The sequence below is a fragment of the Amblyomma americanum genome, chromosome 4, assembly GCF_052857255.1.
Source record: "Amblyomma americanum isolate KBUSLIRL-KWMA chromosome 4, ASM5285725v1, whole genome shotgun sequence".
Classification (NCBI taxonomy): Eukaryota; Metazoa; Arthropoda; class Arachnida; order Ixodida; family Ixodidae; genus Amblyomma; species Amblyomma americanum.
Window position 1 is genome coordinate 142,711,123 of NC_135500.1, and position 12,814 is coordinate 142,723,936.

At 44.9% G+C, this 12,814-nt stretch overlaps 1 pseudogene; it reads left to right on the top strand.

The window, feature by feature from the left end:
* Positions 1 to 550: 550 nt before the first annotated feature.
* On the top strand, positions 551 to 723 carry LOC144130693 (U2 spliceosomal RNA; annotated as a pseudogene).
* The last annotated feature ends 12,091 nt before the right edge of the window (positions 724 to 12,814 follow it).

Sequence of the window (12,814 nt, forward strand, 5' to 3'; positions counted from 1 at the left end):
GCGTGAGCCACCGCGCTCTGCCGAAGGCGCACGTGCCGTGCGTCAGCTATCTGGGCTACGTCGATAGAAGCTAGGCAATGAATTCTGTCAGCCAAACGCGGGTATCTAATGTCGCAGAATGTGTTCTCGCGTTTGCAGCGGCCCAAGCGGCTGACAAAAGCAGTTTTGAGTCACCGAATGGATCAGTTGCAGTGCCACCTTGGCAGCGCAGGTTCCCGATACTGCCAGCTGTTGCGGCGTGAAGCGCTTGGCGTAAACATTGTGTTCTTTATTCATTCCTTGAACACTGAAAAGGAGGCTTCTCGTGCCTGGTACTTAAGGTGTGCATTACAAAGCTTGGGTGGAGCAAAGTTTCTTTTTCGTCGTTCATTACATTTTTGCGGTGATACGGATTAACTCAGGCCATGAGAATAAAAAGAACACATCATCATCATCATCAGACTGACTACGCCCACTGCAGGGCAAAGGCCTCTCCCATGTCTCTCCCATTAACCCTGTCCTTTACTAACTGCGGCCATTGTATCCCCGCAAACGTCTTAATCTCCTCCAGCTACCTAACGTTCTTCCGAATATCTGAATATCTGATTTAATATCTGCTACGGGTCCTTTTTGGACCGAAGATATTAAACTTATTTTTGAATGTGACGAAGTGCTTGAAGCTTGCTTCACCTCCGCCACGGGTTGGCCCGGTATTGCACTGCCTCCGGGATCGGTCAGGGATATAATAGAGGCTTTTAGCATACCGGAGGCGTACTAGCGTAGACGTGTACCGGCTTACCGGACCCCTCTTGCGCACGCGCAGTGGCTCCCCCTCACCCCAACAATGCCACTGCACATGCGCACGAGAGGTCCGGTAAGCCGGTACACGTCTACGCTAGTACGCCTCCGGTATGCTAAAAACGTCTAATAGCGCGCGTCTTTCCTTTCAATCTTTACGCTCCTATCTTTCAACTCTCCTACTTTCAGCAAGTGGCAGTGATTGTAGCTCAGCATGAGCCAGTGGGCAAGTCCGTGTACTTTCGCTTTCATTCTTCCTGTCAACAACAGCAAGCAGCAAGCAAGCAAGCCGCCTATGCTACGCTTGCCTTCGCTTGAAATCCACTGTCGTTGCATTTAAGGACCAGCGGTTATCTTGCCTTCGTATTACGTGCCCTGCCCAAGCCCATTTCTTCATCTTGGTTTCAACTAGAATATCAAGTAACCTCCGTTTGTTCCCTGACCCACTCTGCCCGCTTCCGGTCTCTTAACGTCACACCTACCATTTTTCTTTTCATAGCTCGCTGCGCTATCCTTAACTTAAGCTGAACCCTTTTCGTTAGCCTCCACGTTTCGGCCCCGTAGGTGAGTACCTGTAAGATAAAGCTGTTGTACACTTTTCTCTTGAGAGATATTGGTAAACTGTCATTCACGATGTGAGAGAACCCGCCAATTGCACTCCATCCTATTCTAATTCCTCCAGATATTTCTGTCTCATGATCCGATCACCGGCCACCACCTCCTCTAAGCAGACACGTATACTACCCATGTATTTCACATATATTACCCATGTATTTCTAGGCTCAATGATGCTGAAGTTGTTTTGTTGCGGTAGTTTAAAATTAGCCAGAATACTTTTGCTTCGATCTAGCCTAGTGAAATAAAATTAACTGAATGCCAAAGGAATACGTGAGGTTCTCGCCCTAACAAACATACTTCTCTGGCACAGAATACGTAAAAAGACGAAGCTGAGCTTCCATCCTATTCTGTGTCGAGCGCAGCACAGCCGAAGAAGGAGCCTGTGGTGCTGTCTGCCTTGTGCGGGCGCCTAAATCAACAATGACATTTCGCAGGGTCCAGCGTCAAACAAGTTTATGGAGGCGGGGCTCGCAAAGGGATGAGGTGAGATGTCTGTGACGCACACGTTCAGCTCTTCACTTCAACTAGCTCTTGCGCAAAGAATCCTCACATGTTCTAGCATTCTGCTTGACTCCTACCGACGCGTTTATTATTCACGAGGCCAACCTAGATTTTCGGGTCCCAATGCAACGCCTGCAGTGGGTCTTTCCACAGCACTTCACTTGTCGTGCAGTTGTGCAACATGAACGCATGCAATTTGCAGGCACCTCCGGCCCCCTGATAGCAGCTAGCCGAGCGGTCGTGAATAAGTAAACCAGTGAAAAAGCACTTCGAGGAACTCCTGCCTAGTTAGGATGTGCCTACCCTGTCTTGTCGGTGTGTTGCCTTGCGTCAGCCTTTACTAAATTGTGTTCTTCAGTGTGGGACCAGCAGGTATAGCGCGGCGCCTAGAATGCAGCGTTGAATAATGGTTCTGACAGGCCATAAATCTTGCTCCTTCCTTTTCAATTAATGCAGCATGACAACTGTCTTCGGCCTCACCGAATGCAAACTACTGCGATAGCTTCGCATATACAAATTGCACGCTTCGCTTCAAGATAATTTTTTTTTGTGTTTGCAATGCGCTCTCTCAGCCTGTCGAAACAACTCACATCGCTGCTGTTCAACACTTGCTTCCGAGAAAATTAGACTTCAGTGTAAGTGCCTTCTCGGAATGCATTCGAACGAGAAGACCTTTGCTCTTCGTGGGTGAAAAAAAGGTGCCTAAAGTGATGGAGACATTTTGAAGGGTCCGCTTAAATACACTGCAATTTTAGCTGCGGAATTTTTCGTTCGTTCCACGCAAAGTAGTTTCAACTCGCATTAGCTTCCCGCAAAAGTCTATCGTTATGCCGCTGCATTCGACAGAATGAACAGATGTAAGTAAACAGTGTTTTTTGTCTTTCGAGATGATGTGGTGACAGTGCTTCCTCGCACTCCTAACGCGACATGTTGGGGTGACTGTATCATAAAAAAAAGCTGGAAACTACTATGCTTCTTTGCAGTTTTAAAAAAAGCACCTGCGACCTTAAGCGATTACACTTAAGCGCAACTTACTTTCTGTGTACACGACAAGCCTAAGGTATTATTCATTATTTTCCTAGCTATGGAGATCTCATGGCAATAAATACATATGCGCAGGATAATAGATGAGCTACAGCTGAAGAATAATTTTAGGAAAGGAATTAGCATAAACTCACGCCCAGCGGCATGGAACACACCATTATAAAACAAAGCAGCAGCCAAAGATAACACGTGTATCCTATTAAAATTCAATTGCCTTCTATAGATGCAAAATAGAAATGTAGTTTCAATTCTTGCTGTCCACGGATGAGTGTGTGTGTGTCACTCAGTCATCTACAAATTACAATGTTGGCTAACGGGGTTCGAAAATGTTGGATGTGTTCAACCTGGCAGTCAGCCCGCGGGGGGGGGGGGGGGGGGGGGGAAGGGGGGGGGAATGGTTCCATTCAGTGGAGGTTCGGAGTATGGAGTCATTAATTTTTTTCTGCACGGCGTAATTACAGCCTTGTGTATGTGGCGCATTCGGGAAGAAATGTGTGATTTCAGTCTAATGAGCGCGGTACCACTCTGTGGAAATATATGAAAGATTTAATGGAACAACCAAATAAAGGAAAAATTTATCAAGACGCCAATGACGGTATGTTTAAGGAGCGTTTGATTTATGATATGCTGACAGTACGATCATAGTTCTGTAGAATGCATGCAAAAGAGTTACTCTGAACAAGCTTTGGGTGCTTGTGTTAGGTTAGCACAACTGGTAGATAAATATAGAATTTTGCCTAGAAGCATCCACTACGTAGGTGTTTTGTAGCGAAAAATACATTGGCCATGAACTCGCAGTTTCGCCGTTCTCGTATTCCCAAAGTGGTCGCACCGCACCACGTGACCAAAAACGTGGCTGGTCACGTGACCAACCGCGTGACGAACCACGAGAAAACAACTAGCCAGACAACCAGATTAACCTGAACTTGCAATCAAGAATAACCAAGGCTAACGAAGCTATGCCTTAGCTTTCGCTACATATATCCTGGCATAGTCGAGCTATGCAACTGCCAATTTTTTTCGATTATTGTTGTTGCAGACAAAATTTCCAGCACAATTTGTTCAATTTATTGACAAAAAAAGCAAGGAAGATGGCTGTCAGAAAAAATAAAATTGCAACAAAACATTAGCCTTAAAATAGTTCGCATTTCGCACTCGACCATAGATGCGCGCCTTAGAAGATAGCCGGTGTAGGCTTGAAATGCAGCAAATGCGGTATCCGCATCACAGTCTCCGCCAAAAGTGTATTCTCCTAAATCAAGCTCACTCGAAGCTCCTTAAACTGTCGTATACACATGATATTTCAATCAGTCATTTAGGGGAACTTTGTTATTAATTTAGGCTGTTGACATTATCGAATTTGGCGCCTCCTTTGTTACCCCTTCCCCATGTCTCGCTCTGAGCTAATCTTCTTGCGTTAGAGAAGCAACAACTGGATCTCTGACCTATAATAATACGCATATTTATTGGACTTGACCACGCGCCACTCAGTGTAGTACCTCTCATTCAAATCCCCGCCGCCAAAAAAAGAAAGATTCACATTCCCTAATGGCAGAAGAGACGGGCCGCTCCTTGTAATGCTCTACTTAGAACACAAGCCGCTTAATGAGTGGTGGCCCATGTGATGCGCTTGATAAACAGCACACCGCGTCGGGCTGCCGCGCAAACCCACGATCATGAAGCAGCGGGTCGGACGGGGCTCACGAAATAAAGTTTTCTCTCTCCTACTTACAACTGAAATAAAATCTATATGTAATATTTTACTGCTGTAGCAGTATACGCGTTCAGCGGAAGAGACCTGGTCTGTGCATGCGCGCGCCCCCGCTAGTGCGTGTGTGCTGGGTGTGCTAACTTATGTGCAATGTAGCACTTCACAATTCTAGCTGAGTAATAGTTGCAAAGATTTTATTTGCAGAAGCATGTCCATAATATTACGGTGCATTTTATACGTGAAACGAACGTACAATATGACGATTGGGGTCCGTCAAAGGAACTTCAAACATGCAATAACAAGAGGGCCGGGAAAAGCGCCTGCTCGCTTTTGTGGCCAAAAGGCGAGTACAGCCCTGACCTTGTTCAGCGTGAACAAGAGTGTTCGCCGCCACGGGTGCTATTAGCGCATCTTTTGCCGGGAACCAACGTCTTGGGGCTTTACATGTCCAAAGAAACTGTTGCCATTAGCCTCACGTCGGGATTCGAGAGCGGAAGAGACATAGTCAACAAATATTTATGTAAAAACTCTCCAGGTGTAAGTGTGTAAATTTTTGGTAAGAGAGAAACGTTTTAAGGGCCTTTTGTTGCGACAGTATTAAAGAGGACGTTGGGGGAAAAGCCGTTCGCGTTTTCTCACGAATTCAGGATTGGTCCAGATGGTTATGATGTGACACATTCAGCTGTGAAATGAAAATGAATAAAACTTAAGTTAAACTGTTCCTGTGAGGTCGTAACATGACTAAAATGTCGTTAAGACACTTAAGGGTGTAAAGTAAAAATAATTTAGCTCAAAAGAAAATAAGGATAATTAGTTTGGAATAGAACCCATGACTCTGAGTCAGACACGTTACCCCTTGACCACTGAGGCACGTTCGTTCGACTTATTTAAAGGGAGAACTTGAGAACTTGCGTGTCTTGTGGTGTAGCACGTGCTCTAGTATTCTAGTTTATGTATGCTAATTAGTGCATGGTAATAAAAGATGTGCTCGTTAAGAAAGAAAGTAAAAACAACCATTAAAGCTGTCGCGTTACACCTTTAAGGCAGGGCCTAACTGTTCCCCTAGTTTTCATATTTTGTGGTGGATTTCGCTACAGATATAAAATGTTTCACATCATCAGCTCTGCACTGAGCGCCAAGACAGACTAGTCCCAGTATGTGCAATGTTAATTAAAGCAGCTAGAAATTTGCGTTCAAGAACTTAGACAAGAACTCAATATACTAATGAGGATAAACAATGCAAGTACTGGAATAATAACAACGCCTGCCTCTCCACATTACTCATTAAGAATAAAAATATCGAATGTAAACCCGTAATTAATTCCTACAGAACCTTGTTGCAGCGCTTTGTAAAAGTTCCACTGGAGCTAGAATTTCTATCGAAATGCATGCGATTGCTTGGTTAGAATTAATTTTTATTTATATGGGTCGACGAGAATACAAAGGAATAAGAAGAAGGTTTGCGTGCGAGCAGCCTTACACCGTTAGCACGAGCTCACAGTCGCATCAGCTTAAGCAAATGTCCTTTCCTATTGTGGTGCATGTGGAAGTAAGCCGAAAGGTTCGCTGCTCTCCAGCTAATTCACACTACAAGCAATTGGACAGATCGCTGACGTCACTTTTTATCGTTTTCTTTTCGTGCGGCAAAAACCGTGACTGGAAGGAGCGAAAAAACCGACATGTTTCAGACATGTGTCGTCGCGACCTACTTGATTTTCTGCGCGCCAGTGCACTTTGTAGGACCAAGTGACCCGAGGCTCGCTGTTACGCTCCGAAGCACCTCGCGTCTCGGTAGTTCAGTGATGCATGTTTTTTTTCTTGGCACTATGATTTCAGATAATAAAAATACTAAAAGCATTCTTGCGAGGTTGTAATCCACTTGTATTTTTTTTTTCAAGCTATAAATTGCAGATATGAAGTGTCGTCGGTGGTGTTGTAAGTGGCTTCCAAACTGTAGTATGACGACATTTACGCAATGGCATTTTGCCCATTCGCACATTAAGGGTACATGTTCTGGTTCACGTCCTGAAAAAAGCTTAGTAGAGAATTATTGCAAATTCCTTATGCCACGGACTAGAAGCGTCGTTTCCACGCTCGGAAAGCACGAAAAAATGCTTCGCCACGATGGTTTTTTGCTCGCATGTATGATGGCGCAATAGAAACTTATAAATTTGCGGTCTGGTTGACACCCTTAACCAACCAAATAGGGCATCTTTTTTTTCATGAAAGCTTCCGCTTCTATGTGCGTTAACTAACGTAAAGAGGCCTGAAACATATAATCTGTTTTTTTTTATGGACATATTACAATGCCAAAATTTAGTATGAAATTATAAACGGTAATGTAAACATAAACCGGTAATATAAACAGTATTTTGTTTAAGCGCGTCTCAATAGCTTTCGCATTAAGGAAATGCTTTTATTATCTGATCGGAACGGAAATAGAAAACAATTACAAAATTATCATAAAAGATGCAGCTAATTCTTGCGCCAGGTGGTCGTATTCAACCACGTAACTGTAGCATGCTTTTACGGAGGCAGCTACAATGCCGTTCAGCAGCGGTTAGGGGAAAATAACCAGGACTGTTGTGGTGAGGAAGGTATAAAAGATGCGAAATGTCTACTACCGTGAACTTGCAAGAACATGTGAATTTTCTCACACTAACACAATTTCTGAAAATGAAACAAAAAACAAGCATTCTACTCAAATGGTTCTTAGCTCAATGATATCTAGGAAAGAGTCGGAGCAAGCCTTACATAAGTACCATTCGGACGAAGGCCGAAGCCTGCAGTCGCTTTGTGCCGCTCTTAAAATATATGCCACCACAATCATCACCGTTATTTTAGAGCCCGCCCTACGCAAATTGCCTTAAGAAAGCAATGTTGAAATGATTGATGACCGGAACCGTAATCGAATGTGCCAGCGCAGAAAGCACCGGAGCACTTCATCAAGTGCTGGCAAAGATGTCGAAAGCGGAAGTTAGGCAAAGACGTTAAAATGCTTTGCAAGAGAAAATGACGAAAGAGTGCTTTTTCCGACGGGCGAAGACTGAACAGCAAGAAGGAAAAAAGGCAGACGTGCGCTTCCGACCGCAGTAGCTTTGCATTCGAAATGGCGAAATTGAGGAAAGAACGCGTGTGTGATGCCGACCATCGAGGCGTGGGCTCTGAATCCTTCACGCGAAGCACGTTGTAAAACGCCCTTGGGAAAAGCCGAATGCACCTGCATCGCTTGTCAATGCGCTGAAAAAAAAAGAAAGGTCACAGCAATATTTTTTCTTTTGAAACTGTAGTCTAACACGTCGTGAGCGTCCCATTCGCCCAGAGTTTTTGTATAAAATAAGCGGTTGACGTGGGCTCTGGAACAAATAACTCTTTAGTGGAGGAGCGATAGAAAGATAGATCAGATAGTTGTGGTAATATTATTAATATTATATAGCCGGGGAACAATGGTTTTTAGGGATAAGTTAGATAAATATAGATGAGGCTCAGTATGGTAGTGTAGTGAGATACTACCACGCTGCGGAATACACAGCTTGATATAAATGCCACAATACAACCGGAAAAGAAAACATACTTCAACGCGGAAACCCTGATGTTTTGATACCAAAGTGTCGTAATTTAGTAAAACGCTTTGAGTTAACTCAACGGACAGAGCATATTTCTAGGCAGGCTTGCTACGTCATGCGCAGTACTTTTTACTTTTGAAGTCTTCATGACATTCTATATTGGACTGCGTCCCACATAGTCCGCTCCTGCAAATTTCTTAAAGCGGCCAGGCCCCTATGGTCAGGAAGACTCAGATTGCATTTTAAAGAGTAGGCAAAACGCCTATGTAAAACCGTAACGCTGAAACATGGGCGAGCTGTTATGCGTTCATTGTAGAGGAACAGTCCTTGCCTTGTATGTGTCCCGCCGCTGTTGCGCAGCTCTCGTACAATAAATATAAAAGCGTTGTTAATATTATGTACATTAGTGCTTGAGGAGCACGCGTTCATAACATACAGTTGTTTTCATTCCTTCTCTCACTGTTAGGGGAGACATCGAAAAAAGATGATATGCAGGGACAATGCGAGACAGCATGACGGAGAGCTGGGTGTCATAGGATCACGTCCAGCTGGACCTATAGAAATCCGGATTTTTAAAGATGGACTTTCGTTGGGACCTGTAATTATATTTTGCTTATCGTTCGCAGACGTCCTCAAATGTGATCGATTAGTCTCCTAGCGGGAGCGTAGTTGTGTTTTTTTTTTGTTGCATTGGGAAAATGTCGGAGCTGCGTGACCTCTTATCTGTTATATTATAAGCCAGGTACAAGCTAAAGTAGGGTTGAGGGGCACTAAAAAAGTGGCGCCTCGTGACCTGTAATAGCTTGTTAATTGATTATAAGGATAAACGTGACGTTGAGATCAGCGTTTGGCAAATCTTCATTCTCGCGAGCACGTAACATTAACTAATAATCTATACCAGACCATGCATTTCCACCACCATTGCTTTTTACCTATATACACCGCCTCGAAAAGAGCGAACGGCTGTACATACACACAGCGTATTGTTTCTCACGTGTCTTTGCGGAACACATATCATGAATCTTTCATAAGTGTTTTCGTCTTGAAAAATAGAAAAAAATTCCGACTTACATAAAGATCTTGTGTTTCCATGTGTAGATCATTGTAGGCGCTAAAGAATAAAACTAGTGTCGTTATTACGTGGAGAAAAATTTAGCCATGGTCACAATACGAAGTCTGCAAGCAGTTTATAAGATATATTTCAATATTTAGAGATAACTGTTATTTTTCAATGGTTGGCAGTTCCTTGTGCTCGCACGCAATGACCTTCGCATCTCAGTTTATTACATTACTCATTATTGGCAGAGGCCCTTGTACTGTGGGATGTCAGTGCATGTTAGAGAACCCCAAGTCGTCTAAATATCAGGAGCCTTTCATTACGGTTTCTCTCATAGCCTGAGTCGCTTTGGGGCGTTAAACCTCCAAACCATAGACCATATTTATTGGCGTCCAATGTGAGAGCACACGTGGACAAATAAAAAGGTAAGAAAATCTGCGACACTTAAATAAATGTGTATAAACCTCGTATACTAAGTGACAAAGACCCAGTTTTTCCGGACATCTTCCACAAGCACGTCTGATGGCTCTCACTTGCGAAGACCGCTTAACTTTGTAAGGATATTTTAAACCTTGAATTTTGTGGAAACCAGACTCTTAAAATATTCCTCGAAAAGGGTGATTGTCATGTATGACATTGCCCCACCGCTACTAAACCAGGCCTTTAAAATGTATTCTGTGCTCACAGCAACTGCATACGACGGAGATAGAAAAACAATCGTATACACCGAGCACTGGAAAGCTGCGCGCTGATTTTTAATGTTCAATGCGATGTTGAACATAGTGGCCGCAGTGTGAATTATTGTCATTTCTTCAGATTCCCTGGGCATAAATAAAAACTCATCATAGGTTAATAATCTTTTGAAAACAAGATCCAGTATATTGATAAAGATATTATGATTTAATACGATAAATAACCACCATTATTCAAGAAGATTTTGAATCTAGTTCTGATTCTTCTGGCGCCTACAAATGAAGACCGGCAAGCCTCGTTTTTAGTTGGGTGCGACTTTAGTTTTTTACCGTTCTCTTCCCGCCTATCGTGTCAGGAACATTATTAAGGCTGTGGCATTCAGATTAACTTAATCACAGGATAAATCCGCCTTTGCCGGCTTGAAAGACTCGTGTGGAATTATAAACTATAGGGCTCGTGGAGAGCTGCGCAAAAGAACTTTATCTTGAGTACTTAGACCTTAGGACAGAAACGCAGCAAAATGAACCGCCCGGCTCTACATAATAAGTCTGTGAAACTCAGGTTTATAGCCGTACAATCCAAATAGTTCAACAGCGCTGAATCGCCAGGCGGCCACCTTTTTAAGCCCCTGAGGGACCCTTGAGGCTCAAAATAAATGATTAAATACGTCACGGGGCACATTCTCAGCATTATGTTCACCACTCTTCCGACGGATAAAAACGGGTCGCCGCAGCCATCTCACACTTGGATAGAAAGTAGGTCACCCTCCTCAGGCGATTGGAGAAGTTGCCGTTACACATTCAGGGTTGCCAACATTTTCCGCGGGATTCGCCTGGTCGGGACCGGTACTTTGATTTGCGGTAGCAGTCTCGACCAAAAGTTACAAAGAGGTGCACTTTGCTGGCATCCCTCCTTTGGGCGACGGGTCATGCCGCAGTCGTTTTATTCGTTGTCTATACCCATCGAGGCAGTTGATCCTGCGCGGTCACAGTTGTGTCAACTCACTGTAATTGTTCATCGGTGAAGCCCGGAATGCACTCCTCCTGCCAGCGAATGGAGACAAAAGGGACGCCGATCTAGGGATCCACTCTTTAACGTGCACAGTCATCGCACTGCAAAAGTGTGCATTTTGTGTTTCGCCTCGATCCAAACGTGGCCATTGCGGCAGTTGCAAGAATTAAGATGTGGATAGACGTCCACCACTGCCATTAGCGCCGAAGAGAAGACGATAGTGATAGCGGCCAGCTTGGTGCTAGGGAAGAGATCCGTGCACTTTCCTTTGCCTCCTTCTGGTTGGCTTCATGGTTTATTAGGTTTAACATAACAAATCCACTCAGGCTATGAAGAACGCCGTAGTGGAGGTCTCCGGATAATTTCGAACACCTGAGGTTGTTTAACGCTCACTGACACCGCACAGTACATGGACCTCTAGCATTTCGCCTCCATCCAAATGAGACCACCGCTGCTGGGATCGAAACCACGTCTTTTGGGACAGCAGCCGAGCACCACAGCAACTGAGCCACCTCTGCGGTTCGTTCACCTCCTTCGCACAGCAACGTAAGCATATACCCTGGCGCGTGGGCGCAATTGTTGTTGTAGAAAAATTTTATTGTTCAAAAAGAGCATGAACCTCGTGGTGTAAGTCCTGATTTCAAGATTGAAGATGAGTGTGACCCGCTGCACACGCCTCGCGCCGCCTTCGCCGTCTTCGGGAGGGGCAGGCGCCCAGACGTGATCACGTGACCGGTCACTCGACTCCTTAAGAAGCTTATGATTGAGCGTCACAGCAAAAACGTGCTACTAAGCGTAAACGAGTGTACTTGCTTCAGGTACGCGTATCCACCAAAACTGCGACACCTGCCTTCGGCGAACAGCATGACTTAACCCCTTATTGCCCACAAACTGCCGTTTATTTAGTTGTGCAGACTTCATTTTCACGGTGGTGCTCAGTATGACATCTGCGGATCGGCGAATACTCGGCGTCTGGAAGAAACGACGGCCGCCAAATGCGAACCCAGCACCCGTGCAACAAGCGCGTTAGCGTTTCTGCAAGCTAGGTGCGTTGAGAAATTGTGACAGCGTTGTGCGTGTGTGTGTGTTATGCCTTTTTCCTCTTCGCTCTTCCTCCTTTTTGGTCCCCTAATTCCTCTTCCCAAGTGCAGGGTAGCCAACCGGAACCCCTTTCTGGTTAGCATTTCTGCACTTCCCTCCTCCTCTTTATCTATCTATCTAGGTGCATTCCTTAGTCGCGACAGAAATACCGCAGGCAAAGGCTCTTCTGTAATAGTTAGCGCCAGCATGAATGCCGCCATGTAGAGGAAATTGGCAATTCGAGTATCTGTTCACGTGGCAGCCTTAGCTGCCTCTTCAGCGGACGCGGTTGCTGCGATGAGCGTCTTTCGTTTCACATCTCTTGCGTTCACATCCCTCCTGTCAGCACGCAGCAGTGATAGCGGCAGAGTGCACAAAGTGTCTTGGCATTCCGCGCAAAAAAGTACTTACCGCTTATACCTCACTGCTCTTCATTCACACCAGACTGAACGCTGAATGGGATGGCGTGATCACGAAGTTGACATCCCTGCCGCAAAACAGCATTTCGCTGGAATAACCTGTGTTAGGCCATTAGCGTAACGTTTGTTGGCATGATTTCCCACTGCTATTAATCTCTGTTGCTCTGTTGAAGGGGCCGTAGGAAGTCCGTACCACAGTGCCGCTTTAGCGTGGAACATGTTCGAGCCGGCCGTATCAGAGTGCAAAATGGTACTTCACGAAGTCAGAGCAAGTAAATGAGCACCTGCGTTTGCACTGCATCATATATGGGCCACCAGGGCAAAATTTTAGCAACGC